Consider the following 14461-nt stretch of genomic DNA (forward strand, 5'->3'; position numbering starts at 1 on the left):
AAGTAGGTAGAGCACCTGTGAAATTATAAATGCTGGTGGCAAGTGATGATTGTTTCAGATGTAATACTGCTGTAGTTTTAAGAATTCAGCTGTGATACATCCTTCATGTATCTTCACATAAAAAGTCCTCCTGTCCTGGAGATGTGCTTGGCTTTAGGAACGATAATCCAAAGACATGAAATGGTCAAAAGTATTAGTTTTCAAAAGAGTGCATAAAGGAAAAATAACAAAACCCCCCTACTTATTTGATTCCTTTTGAGATTAAAATATTTTAAGCTTTTTTTGTTTAGGATGAGCAAGATTAAAACTCTTTTACATGAGGAAGTCTTGTCATCAAGTGCTCTTGACCAATTATAACAACATCAGTTTATTTGGTGTTAATTGTTTGCCTGAATTCTGCCTTGGGTATGTAGCCAAAATAGCTTTGAGTAGTCATTTAAGCTAATGCTAAAGATAACTGTAGCTGTACCTCATTGGTTTGACTTTACTCAGCAGTCACCAACATTCATGGACAGTGAACTGTATAAATGAGTTAATCAGATAAGTAATATTTTTAAAAATAAACTCAGGTTAGATTTGGTCCAGATAGCTGCCATCTGATCTGTGGTGCAGGTTGCATACATGCTGATACAAGGAAACACAAAAAGAGAGCAGGATTATTTTCAATTGTAGTGATACTATAGGAGCACAATTGCATAATGTTAGAGTGAATATTAAAACACTTAAAATCTATTTCAGTAGAAAAAAATTACTTTTTCTCACAAAACTAGTAAGAAAATTGTATGTTCTGCCCAATATTGAAAGACCTTTTCTCCTCCAAATTGCTTCACCAAACAGAAATACTGGCATGCTAAACTCCTTTCTGGAGCTCTGAGCAAGCCAGACCAGAATGCTACCATGGCAGTATTAAAATTAAATCAGCCATTTAACATATTTCTGAGCTGCCACTTCTGACCAAAGTCTCAGTTGATACTGGTTGTATCATTTGAAGCACTATAGAAGTATGTTATGGCTGTTACCTTCCAGATGGGTATATATTTGCATAGGAGCTATCCTAATGAAATGAAATTAAATGAAGGCAAGGACTTGTTTATAAAGTGGACTTCCTGTGGTCTGGTGGATGGTGGGTTTTATGTGGAGACTTATTCTTAAGTGCTTTCTATGTAATGGAAAGAAAATGGACTTAATAGTTTTCAAAATCCAATAGTAATGCTAGAAGCACTTTATTTAAAAATAAAAACTAGTTTACATTACTGCTTAGTTGGAAATTTCAAAAATTATCTTCTGTTGTAGAGTGCAGAAATCCCTGAAACCATTCTTCCTGCACAGTAGCCTCTGAAGTGTACATACATATTTTAAATAATCCTCTTGATTATTCAAGTCTTATTTACGGTATGTTTCCAAGTATGTCTATAGAACATTTACCAGGGATTATATACTGTGTTAGTGTTGAACATATAGTCTGTATTCTTATAAATTATTCTTAAACGAATTTTGTGTGTTCATGTTGCTTTTCCCCCCATGTCTTCAAAGGTCTGCTGTATCTTAAATGCAGGACTTTCTTTCACATAATAATGGATATAAAATAACTTTATCTGTGTGCTTCTGGAAATGGACTGTATGTCTCTTTTCCAAGGTGAAAGTTGGTATGCCTCAATTTTCTGAGAGTACTGTTAGTGTGACAGTGTATTCCTGCAGGTTTCCTGCTATGAAAAATTTATTTTCAAGAGAATATTTAAAGTCTGAAATGCTTCCATGATTCTTTTTACTACTACATTTCTCTTCCAAGCCTTACAGTTCCGTTGTTGGGATAACCTGAGTATAAGACCTAAATGAACATCAGGTTAGTCCCACAGAGCTGGTTTTATAGATTTGTATCCAGAAGTATCTATTCCCCATAACTCAGTGAACCCCAAGATACTTCTGTCCCGTTCACAGAATCACTAGGTTGGAAGAGACCTTCAAGATCAAGTCCAACCCATGCTCCGGCCATCCTGTCGAGCGGACACTTCGCTTGCTAGCTGAGATGCTACTCATTGCTACCAGGGTCCTGCTTGCTGTAGCTGCGGGCAGGTGGAGTTTGCCAGCTGGGGAGCAAGAAAGCCCACTGGCCAGCCACTTTGGGTGCACCTCAGTGCTGCTGGACAATACTGCTGCGAGCTGCCTGCTGCCCCCAGTGCCCACCATGGCTGGCAGCACGGAGACCATGGCTCCAGGCATGAGTCCCACCGTGACTCCAGGTGCAGAGGCTACCCACTGCCCCCTGTGCCCATGCAGGGTGGCCCTGTGGGAAGTAGCAGTGGGTGCAGCCTCCAGCCACAGGCTGAGAAGGAAGGAGGGCTCAGCCCCTTTCCCGCCCAGAACCTGATGGACCTCAGCTCTATGGGTGAGGGCATGTGCCCAAGCCCACCCTGCCATGGTGCAGTGGCCGATGGCTGTTCCGTAAGTTTTTACTGAAATATTTAAGGATATAATAGGAAAGCCTTCCCGGTCTAGGTCTTAGCCCTGGCCAGGCTATGGCCTTAACTTGAGAAAGTATAACATCAAAACCAAGTGTTTCTGTGTTAAAATTGGAAGCAAGTCAGTTTGACTAGCTAATTTGGCTTTGCAGAAGCTGGATCACTTTCCTTTGAGACAGATATGAGAGCCTTATCTGGAGAAGGCTCTCCAAGTCCTGTGAAAAGAAGGCTCCTTGGCAAACCCTGGATGATAGCAAAGCATATAAGAGGTTGTAAATTTCACCTTGTCAACTTCATTCACAATTAAATTATGTTCCTGTTAAGTTACTACTGCTCACACCAGAAAGAAGGCCTGTGATGCTATCTGATATTAGCTCACCTGTTTTGCCACTCTGGGCCTTCCAGAAACCATCAGAATGGACAGTGAACCTGCCTGCACCTCAGAGCAAGTCTGTAACTTCTTGCAGCAATGGGGAGTGTCTCACAAAAGGGGCATTTCCCACTCTCTCACAGGGCAAGCTATTGTTGAGCGTGCCCACAGAACTTTAAAGACCATGCTTGAAAAACAAAAAGAGGGGGAGTTGGGGTGCCCTCATGACAAATTGGTTAAAGCCCTATATGTGCTCAATTTTTAAATCAAGATGAGATGGGACAGACTGCATGCGAGAGACAGTGCATTCCATCACTGGAGTGTGCGACCTTTTGTCACACCATCCTGATGTAGTTGCTATGTTATAGGCACGTTACAGTTTTTGAAAAGTTGTTATGGTCATTATTTTTACTGTTATTAAAAAGAAGGGGGGAGATACGGGGTTGTGCTTGTTAAAGTTATTAATGGTTATGTTTAACAGAAAGCCCTGTGGCAGGGCACAGCAGCAGGCTGTGCAATCAGAGGTCAGCTGTGGGGTGAGAGGCGGTTGTGGGGAGAGACGTGGAGCATTGTGAACGGGAAGCTGATTGCATGGTGAGACACATGGACAGCAGACTGCAGCTGAGCAGCCAATGGGAGCTCTTCTGTTAAGTTTTGGTTACATCTGGTGGAAACTAAAGGTAAATAAGAAAGGTGTTTTCTACAATAAAGTCATTTCCTTCACATGCACAAGGGGGTCCATGTCTTTGTTCCCCATGTCTTTGTTCCCCATTGCTACAGTCCCCAGCCTATAACATTGCAGGGGGTTATTGTGGCCAAAATGCAGGCCTCGGCACTTGGACTTATTAAACTTCATCTTATTGGACTCTGCCCATCCATCCAACCATTCCAAATCTGTCTGCAGAGCCCTCCAACAGATCAACACACGCTCCCAACTTAGTGTCATCCACAAATTTACTAATAAAAGACTCAATACCCTCATCCATGTCGTCAATAAAAATATTGAACAGAACAGGCCCCAGCACAGACTCCTGAGGGACACCACCAGTGCCTGGCCACCAGCTGGATGCAGCACCGTTCTCTGGGCCCAGCCATGCAGCCAGTTCTTAACCCAGCAAAGAGTGCTCCTGTCTAAGTCATGGGCTATCAGCTTTTCCAGGAGTATGCTGTGGGAGACAGTGTCAAAGGCCTTGCTAAAGTCCAAAAAAAACCCAAAAAACATCCACAGCCTTTCCTGCATTCACCAGGTGGGTCACCTGGTGATAAAGGGAGATCAGGTTGATCAAACACAACCTATCCCTCCTAAATCCCTGCTGGCTGGGTCTGATACCCTGGCCATCCCCTATGTGCTGCATGACAACACTCATAAACTGTTCCATTACCTTACCAGGTACTGAGGTCAGGCTAACTGGCCTATAATTACCAGGATGCTCCCAGCCTTTCTTGTAGATGGGTGTCAAATTGGCCAGCTTCCAGTCATCTGGAATCTCACCAGTGAGCTAGGGCTGTTGGTAAATGATAGAGAGCAGTTTGCGAGCTCATCTGCCAGCTCCCTCGTCACCCTGGGATGGATCCCATCTGGGCCCATAGATTTATGAACATCCATATGGCTCAGCAGTTCTCTGCCTTCTCCTGGCTAATGGGGCGACCATTCTGCTCCCTAGCACCATCTAGCAATCCAGGAGGACAGCTGTCCTGAGGACAAGCCATCTTCCCACTTAAGACTGAGGCAACGAAGGCATTAAGCACTTCCACCTTTTCCTCATCTGCAGTTACTAAGTTTCCTCCTGCATCCAGTAGAGAACAAAGGCTGGTCTTACCCTTCCTTTTGCTGTTAATATATTTGTAAAAACATTTTTTATTACCCTTTACAAAAATTTCCAAATATAAACTGAGCTTTGGCCCCCCTAATTTTTTTCCTACATGCCCTAGCACCCCTCTTAAGTACTTCTTGAGAGACCTGACCCTCCTTCCAAAGATGATACATCCTCTTTTTATTCCTAAGTGCCTGCTGTTCTGAATAACTGGGAGGCAAATGTGGGGTCTTGCAAGCGGTGTGTGTCAGTCCTCTGGGGACAGGTGAATTCAGGCTGAGAAAGCAATACTAGTGACCATCATGCAACTTAACTCCCACCCTAAGTTACAGTAATGCAGCATCCCAGCTCCTCCCCTGAGGTTAGCTTTTTACAAAGTAAAGTTAACAATGTCTGTAATGATATGAAAAGGTTATCAGACCAAATTTCCATTGCATTTTCCCTATTTCAATGGGATCTTTTTTCTTTTTATGGTTCTGATTCCAAGAATGGTGATTTTCATAGGTGTTCTATCAGATCTTCAATATGAGGAAACCCAGAGGGCCATTGTCTTTGCAGCACTGGACTTTGATGTGTGGATCTGCCCAAACCCCATCGTTTTGTGCACAGGCTATCTGTATTCTTACCTGCTCTACTTCTTACTCTTTTTACTCAGTATCTTGGTTTGGGAAGACAGGTATCTGCCAGGTAATAAAAAAAAAAAAAAAAAAAAAAAAAAAAAAAAAAAAAAAAAAACCTGCAGTTTCCTTTGGGATGGAGAGTGTAAACCCCCCGCCGCCCTCCACCCCCTTTTTTTCTTTTTCATTTATAAATTACAATCAGAGGCTCTTAGGCAAAGATTTGGGAAATAGGAATAGCAGTTCTTTACTAGTATGTATTACAAAGCAAACAAACACAAAACAAAAAACAAACAAAAAAAACCACCAAACAACTACAGCATTAATAACAAACGAAAACAGTACCAAGAACTTTGAGGGCTTTGTTTCACAAAACCCAGGGCAGTTTGGTTTCAGTGTCCCTGCAGGATCTTCAGAGCACCAAGCTGAAACAGTGGAAAAGTCCTCGGCTGGTAGCTGGGATGGCAGGGTGTCTCGGAAGGCAGGGGCAGGATGTCCCGGCAGCGCAGGGGGTGCAGGGTCACACTGTAGCAAGAGGAGCAGTGCTGAAGAAGCCGAAGGCGAGGCAGAACCGGGCCAGTTCCCGCGGGTGGCAGAGAAAACTCAGGATTCAGGCCGAATTAGTGATAGTAGATTTCCTAGGACTGGATCCCTTTGGCCACAGTGAAACTCTTCCAGCCAGCTACAGCCATTCTCTCTCTCTCCCCGAACGCCGGAAAAAGAAGAGCCCGCAGGTGCCTCAAGCTCTGTCTTTTACCTGTGTTGGGGGTTAGGTTTGTTCCTTCTTTCTCTAAAGAATTTTTTCCCCATAAGTTACCAAGGAGACCAAGTGTTGGATACTTGAGAGTACTTAACCAAAACAAAGAGGTGGACAAAGGTGGAAGGGGGAGATAATGCAGGTAAAAGACAGAGCTTGAGGCAGCTGTAGGCTCTTCTTTTTCTGGCGTTCAGGGAGAGAGAGAATGGCTGTAGCTGGCTGGAAGAGTTTCACTGTGGACAAAGGGATCCAGTCCGAGGAAATCTACTATCACCGATTCGGCCTGAATCCTGAGTTTTCTCTGCCACCCGCGGAAACTGGGCCGGTTCTGCCTCGCCTTCGGCTTCTTCAGCACTGCTCCTCTTGCTACAGTGTGACCCTGCACCCCCTGCGCTGCCGGGACATCCTGCCCCTGCCTTCCGAGACACCCTGCCATCCCAGCTACCAGCCCGGGACTTTTCCACTGTTTCAGCTTGGCGCTCTGAAGATCCTGCAGGGACACCGAAACCAAACTGCCCTGGGTTTTGTGAAACAAAGCCCTCAAGGTTCTTGGTACTGTTTTCGTTTGTTATTAATGCTGTAGTTGTTTGGTGGGGGTTTTTTTTTGGTTTTGTTTGCTTTGTAATACATACTAGTAAAGAACTGCTATTCCTATTTCCCAAATCTTTGCCTAAGAGCCTCTGATTGTAATTTATAATTGAAAAAGAAAAAAAAGGGGGAAGGAGGGGGGGGTTTACACTCTCCATCCCAAAGGAAACTGCAGTTGATTTTTTTATTACCTGGCAGATACCTGTCTTCCCAAACCAAGACAGATTTTGGCGCCCAACGTGGGGCTTGAGGGCACTGAGAAAAGAAAAGGGAAGAGAAATAGTGGTTCTTAACTAACCTAGTACTTTCTTTTGTGTGCGTTGGATATAAAAACCTCATTAGGCTGCATCATGTGGTCTAACTTACCCTGGTTTGGATGGCATGTGGTTGTGGCTGTATTCTTTCCATTTGCAGGCCCTTATCTAAATTTGGGCCCTATAACTAAGGCTACTGTAACTGTCATTCAGTTTATTTTATGGCTTAATAAGGTGAAGAACTCATGGATTTTTAATTTCCTCTGGAAAGGAGGCACATGGATTCAGGGCTATTGTACACTAACTGTGTGTTTTTAGAGTTACTTTAACAATGGTACCTACTGTGAGGAAATTACACCGGGGGAGTTTTTTTCCCAACCCTTTACCCACCTCTTGGCTCTGCCCCACCAGTTTTTGAAGGGTTTAAATCCTCTCTGAATGCTAATGATATCATACAATGGCTGGTGCTGCTAATAGGTGTATTCTATTTAGCATTCAGAGATAAGGGAAGATTGACCTGGATAACCACCCTGATGCCTACCCCACAGAATAGGGATGATACCCCAGAGCCTGACTCTGCCCCACAGCCTGCCTCAGAAAGGACCCACCCGGATTGGGTTGAGGTTCTGGTAAAAGAGATACATGAGATGGGCCAGATGCTGAGGGAGTACATTTCCCCAGCTCATGAAAAACCCTCCCCCTGCCCCGAGAAGGCAGAGACTGATGGTGCAGCAGTGGAACCCACAGATGTTACAACTGTCCAGGTTCCAGCTGAACCACAAGGGCAGCCACAGCCAGCAGCAGTCGCCCCTGTGGAAACAAGGAAGTCTAAAGTGAAATTGTCAGATCCTAATATTAAAGATAAAAAAGGAAAGCCCTCACAATCCACAGAAGAGCCACAGGTTGAGATCATCACTGAGTCCCTGACGTATGAAAGTCTACGTAATCTGCAAAAAGATATTGTACGACGAGGACATGAGGCTTATACAGCCTGGCTACTTCAAGTCTGGGACCTTATGGGTACAGGCGTACAACTGGATAGTGCTGAAGCAAGGAATTTGAGACCCTTGACCCAGGACTCAGGTATAAATCAGGTATTTGTAAGAGAGCAAAGGCCCCTTTCCCTTTGGGAACGACTTCTAATGAATGTGAGAGAGAGATTTGTCCACAGAGACAGAATGCAAGAGCACAACAATAGAATGCGCTGGAAGACCCTTGAGGAAGGAATCCAACAGTTGAGAGAAGTGGCAGTATTGGAAGTACTTTTTGGGAGGACCGGACAGCATGATAATGACCCCGACAAGGTTAGATGCACAGGGCACATGTTGTGGAATCTGGCAACTCATGGACCATCTCAATACGCCACATTCATCGCAACAATTAATGCCGAGGATAACCGAGAGACAGTGGGTTCTGTTGCCAACAAGCTCAGAAATTACGAAAGTATGATCAGTGGCCCAATGCAGGTTCATGTCTCTGCGGTGGTAAAAGAACTCAAAGAGGAGATGAGGGAAATGAGAGAAAAAATGAGAAAGAACAGTTCCCATGTAGCACCGGTGCAAGTCACAGGCCCCAGAATCAGAGCCCAACATCCCCCAGCGAGAGAGAGAGGGTACACCCCTCGAGCTGACCTGTGGTTTTATCTGTGGGACCATGGGGAGGACATGGGAGCGTGGCATGGGAAACCCACTTCTGTTCTGGCAGCACAGGTATGTGAGCTCAAGGAGAGAAACGCTAACAGAGGGAGTTTCACTAGAATGAAGGTAGCCTCAGCCTCCCATGAGCAAGCTGCCAGGTATTACGGAGGTGAGAATGCTGTGTCAGATTCCCTCGAAGGAACCTCTACCATGTATGTCCAAGAAGAGAATAATAACCAGTGCTAGAGAGGCCCTGCCTCTAGCCAGGAAGAGGCACGGGAAAATCAGGTTTTTTGGACTGTGTAGATTCAATGACCTGGCACATAAAAGCCACAAAAATATGAAGCTTTGGTAGATACTAGGTCACAGTGTACTCTAATGCCATCGGGACATGTGGGGGCAGAACCGATTTCCATTGCTGGGGTGATGGGAGGATCACAAGAATTGACTCTAGTTGAAGCCGAGGTGAGCCTGACCGGGAAGGACTCGCAGAAACATCTGATTGTGACCGGCCCAGAGGCTCCGTGTATTCTAGGCATAGACTTCCTCAGGAATGGCTATTATAAAGATCCTAAAGGACTCAGATGGGCTTTTGGAATAACTGCTGTAGAGACAGAGAACATTAAGCAGTTGAACACCTTGCCGGGACTATCAGAGAACCCATGTGCAGTGGGACTCCTGAAAGTAGAAGAACAACAAGTACCTGTTGCCACCTCGACAGTGCACTGTCGGCAGTATCGGACAAATCGAGATGCCATGATCCCCATCCACAAGATGATCCGTAAGCTAGAGAGCCAAAGGGTGGTCAGCAAAACCCACTCACCCTTCAACAGCCCCATCTAGCCTGTGCGCAAGTCTAATGGAGAATGGAGACTGACTGTGGACTATTGTGCATTGAATGAAGTGACTCCATCGTTAAGCGCTGCTGTGCCGGACATGCTGAAACTTCAGTACGAGCTGGAGTCCAAGGCAGCGAGGTGGTATGCCACTATTGACACTGCCAATGCATTTTTCTCCATTCCTCTGGCTGCAGAATGCAGGCCTCAGTTTGCTTTCACCTGGAGGGGCGTGCAGTACACCTGGAACCGACTGCCCCAGGAGTGGAAACACAGCCCCACCATCGGCCATGGGCTGATCCAGGCTGCACTGGAGAAGGGTGAGGCTCCGGAACATCTACAGTACATCGACGACATCATTGTGTGAGGGAAGACTTCAGCTGAAGTGTTCGAGAAAGAGAGAAGATCATCCAGATTCTGCTGAAAGCCGGGTTTGCCATCAAGAAGAGCAAAGTCAAAGGACCTGCCAGAGAGATCCAATTCCTGGGAGTAAAGTGGCAAGATAGATGGCGGCAGATCCCCACTGAAGTCATTGATAAGATCACAGCAATATCTCCACCGACCAGCAAAAAAGAAACACAAACTTTCCTAGGGGCCATAGGTTTTTGGCGGATGCGCATTCCTGAGTACAGTCAGATCGTAAGCCCTCTCTACCTGGTCACCCGCAAGAAGAACAATTTCCACTGGGGCCCTGAACAGCAACACGCCTTTGCCTTTGTTCAGATCAAGCAAGAGATTGCTCATGCAGTAGCCCTTGGCCCAGTCAGGACGGGACCAGATGTGAAGAATGTGCTTTACTCCGCAGCCGGGAACAACAGTTTGTCCTAGAGCCATTGGCAGAAGGTGCCTGGGGAGACCTGAGGCCTACCACTGGGATTCTGGAGTCGAAGTTACGGAAGATCTGAAGCCAACTACACTCCCACAGAGAATGAGATCTTGGCCGCCTATGAAGAAGTTCAAGCCGCCTCAGAAGTGATTAGCACAGAAGCACAACTCCTTTTGGCACCCCGACTACCAGTGCTGGGGTGGATGTTTAAAAAAAAGCTCCCTCCACCCACCATGCCACTGATGCCACATGGAGCAAATGGACTGCCCTCATCACACAGCGTGCCCATATTAGAAACCCAAATCGCCCTGGGATTTTGGAAGTAATGACCAACTGGTCAAAAAGAGAAAACTTTGGTCTCACGAACGAAGAGGAGCAAGAACAAGTGACAAGAGCTGAAGAAGCTCCTCCGTACAACCAACTGCCAGCAGAAGAAACACACTACGCTCTTTTAACTGACGATTCCTGTCGCATCATGGGAATGAACTGTAAGTGGAAAGCAGCCGTATGGAGCCCCACACGACAGGTTGCAGAAACCACTGAAGGAGAAGGGGGATCAAGTCAACTTGCTGAACTCAAAGCTGTTCAATTAGCCCTTGACATTGCTGAAAGAGAGAAGTGGCCAAAGCTCTACCTCTACACTGATTCGTGGATGGTAGCCAATGCTCTGTGGGGCTGGCTAGAAAGGTAAAAAAAAGGTCAACTGGCAGTGTAGGGGAAAAACAGTCTGGGCTGCTGATGAATAGAAAGATGTTGCCACTCGTGTAGAGAAACTGCCTGTGAAAGTCCGCCATGTAGATGCCCATGTTCCCAAGAGTCGGGCTAATAAAGAACACTGAAACAACAAGCAAGTAGATCAGGCTGCCAAGATAGAAGTGTCAAAGATAGATTTAGATTGGCAACACAAGGGAGAGTTGTTCCTAACTCAATGGGCCCATGATGCCTCGGGTCATCAGGGCAGAGATGCCACCTATAAGTGGGCCTGAGACCGAGGGGTGGATTTAACCATGGACAGTATTTCTCAGGTTATCCATGACCGTGAGACATGTGCTGCAATCAAGCAAGCCAAGCGAGTGAAGCCCTTATAGTATGGTGGGCGGTGGTCCAAATATAAATATGAGGAAGCCTGGCAGATTGACTACATCACCCTTCCCCAAACCCGCCAGGGCAAGTGCTATGTGCTAACCATAGTGAAAGCCACCACTGGATGGTTGAAAACCTACCCTGTGCCTCATGCTACTGCCCGGAACACCATCCTGGGCCTAGAAAAACAAGTCCTGTGGAGACATAGCACCCCTGAGAGAATCGAGTCGGACAATAAGACCCATTTCAAGAATAGTCTTATAAGCACCTAAGCTAGAGAACATGGCATTGAGTGAGTATACCATATTCCTTATCATGCACCAGCGGCCGAGAAAGTTGAACAGTGCAATGGCCTGCTTAAAACTACTTTGAAGGCACTGAGTGAGAGAAACTTCAAGAATTAGAATATTAATTTAGCAAAGGCCACCTAGTTGGTGAACACTCGAGCTTCCACCAACCGACCAAGTCCTGCCCAATCTGAGCCCTTGCAAACGACAAAAGAAAATAAAGTTCCAGTGGTACACATGAGAGGTATGCTGGGAAAAACTGTTTAGATTAATCCTGCCTCCAGCAAAGACAATCCCATCCCTGGTGGTGGGGTTTTCTTCGCTCAGAGACCAGGTTGCACCTGGTGAGTGATGCAAAAGAATGGAGAGACCCGATGCATACCTCAAGGGGACCTTGTTTTGGAGTAAACTACCCATGACAATGTGGCTGTATCCATATTTGCATGTATATATATTTTAACAGTTAAAACTCAATGTAATATGTTGGTATGAGAAAAAAATTCAGAGTGGATAATGTTAAGGGTTAAGTTTGTTCCTTCTTTCTCTAAAGAATTTTTTCCCCATAAGTTACCAAGGAGACCAAGTGTTAGATACTTGAGAGTACTTAACCGAAACAAAAAGGTGGACAAAAGTGGAAGAGAAAGATAATGCAAGTAAAAGACAGAGGGTGAGGCAGCTGTAGGCTCTTCTTTTTCCAGCGTTCAGGGAGAGAGAGAACGGCTGTTGCTGGCTGGAAGAGTTTCACTGTAGCCAAAGGGATCCAGTCCTCGGAAATCTACTATCACTGATTCGGCCTGAATCCTGAGTTTTCTCTGCCACCTGCGGAAACTGGGCCGGTTCTGCCTCGCCTTCGGCTTCTTCGGCGCTGCTCCTCTTGCTACAGTGTGACCCTGCACCCCCTGCGCTGCCGGGACATCCTGCCCCTGCCTTCCGAGACACCCTGCCATCCCAGCTACCAGCCCGGGACTTTTCCACTGTTTCAGCTTGGCGCTCTGAAGATCCTGCAAGGACACCGAAACCAAACTGCCCTGGGTTTTGTGAAACAAAGCCCTCAAGGTTCTTGGTACTGTTTTCGTTTGTTATTAATGCTGTAGTTGTTTGGTGGGGGGGGGTTTTTTTGGTTTTGTTTGCTTTGTAATACATACTAGTAAAGAACTGCTATTCCTATTTCCCAAATCTTTGCCTAAGAGCCTCTGATTGTAAATTTATAATTGAAAAAGAAAAAAAAGAGGGAAAGAGAAGGGGGAGGTTTACACTCTCCATCCCAAAGGAAACTGCAGATTTTTTTTTATTACCTGGCAGATACCTGTCTTCCCAAACCAAGACAACCTGCATTATCTCCCCCTTCCAACTTTGTCCACCTCTTTGTTTCAGTTAAGTACTCTCAAGTATCCAACACTTGGTCTCCTTGGTAACTTATGGGGAAAAAATTCTTTAGAGAAAGAAGGAACAAACCTAACCCCCAACACTCAGGTGTGTATGCTGGCCTACAGCTACTTCCCTGCTGCAGAGGGAAGCAGCTGTCTAAATTCCAAGTAACTGTTCTTAGTCTGGGCTTTTACCTGAGCTGCTGCAATTTCTGGAATTCCAGCCAGCGCAAGATCACAGCCTCCCCACCCCGTGCTGTGCTGCAGGTACACAGTTACACCACCATGAAGGAGCTAGGAGTGAGAGTCTGACTCCTCTTTTCCCTATTTGCCTTGCCCCTGCTTAGGGTTGTCTTTGTCTGCATATGCCTTGCTAATCCCCAGTGTTAACATCAACCTCTTAAAGCACATGAACTTTGCCCAAAGTTTCACTGAAAACTGCACAGTGAAAATAATGCTAGTTTCTGATTTGCAAATGCAGCACCAGCTTGCACTGTTGTCACTCTACGACAATACTGTAAGTTTAAACTTTCATTTGCAAGGTGTTCCAGGATCAATATAATTTCTAATACTTATATTAGGATTATATAATCTTTAATATTAAATTCTTTCCTCAGTATTTATAGCATACCCAGCCTTGTAAAAATAATTAGTCAAAATTAGGAGCAAGTAATTTGTTGTTGAGTTGATTTGAACTTTAAAGCAATAGACGGTCTGTTGATGGGTTAAAAATGCAACTTGAAAGAGAAAGTGCAAGCTTCCCTAAATTACAATGCAAATTTGGTCCCAGTGTGACTGAATTCTGCTAATTGCTGATCTGGGATATGTGTTCTTTGAATAGCAGAAGCTTGTTAAAGATACCCAGCATTTGTATAATACATATGTGGCCATAGATAAGGACTCAAGTGGCTCAGTGGAGCAATGACTTCAATACTTTGCCTTATTCCTTAGCTTTCTGTTCTGAGCAAGCAAGTTTATATGTTCTTTGCCAATACAACAAGCCACAGAGGATGAAGGTTTTCATCTACCTCTCAAGATTGCAGAGGGTACCAGGTTTAATTCCTTCTTTGATATGTTGCAGAATGACACAAGTGATTTTCTTCATTAGCTGAGGTTATGTAGTTGAGTTTTTGCCTCAGTGTAGCAAAGTGTTTAAATAGATGCTCAACGTATTGAGTCACTGAATAACCTGTTAGGAGAAGTGAAAACTCCATTGGTTAAGCCACTTGGAAACAAAAAAGGCCAAGAAATAATTTAACTTCTGTTAGAATCTAGGTTATTTCTCTCCTATGCAAGACATGGAAGATATTTTAAACTCTCCTCAAATCCCCAAAAATTTGAAATGATCTACAGTGTTGCATTCATCTTAGTATCAAAAGGATTGTGGATATTTTACTACTTTCTCAATTGCTGGCAGACTGAAACAAATACATTTTTTTCCCTTGATTTTCCAGTTATTCTTTTAAAATTACTACTGTAAGTCTCTTGGAAGCTGGAAATTCACCATTTACCTCATAAAAGCAGCAGCTCCAAGTAGCTGTGCCTGGTTCCCATATAGTACCAAGC

This window comes from Chamaea fasciata, unplaced genomic scaffold (genome assembly GCF_029207755.1).
Source record: "Chamaea fasciata isolate MVZ Bird 193981 ecotype frontalis unplaced genomic scaffold, bChaFas1.0.hap1 SCAF_2, whole genome shotgun sequence".
NCBI classification, from domain to species: Eukaryota; Metazoa; Chordata; class Aves; order Passeriformes; family Sylviidae; genus Chamaea; species Chamaea fasciata.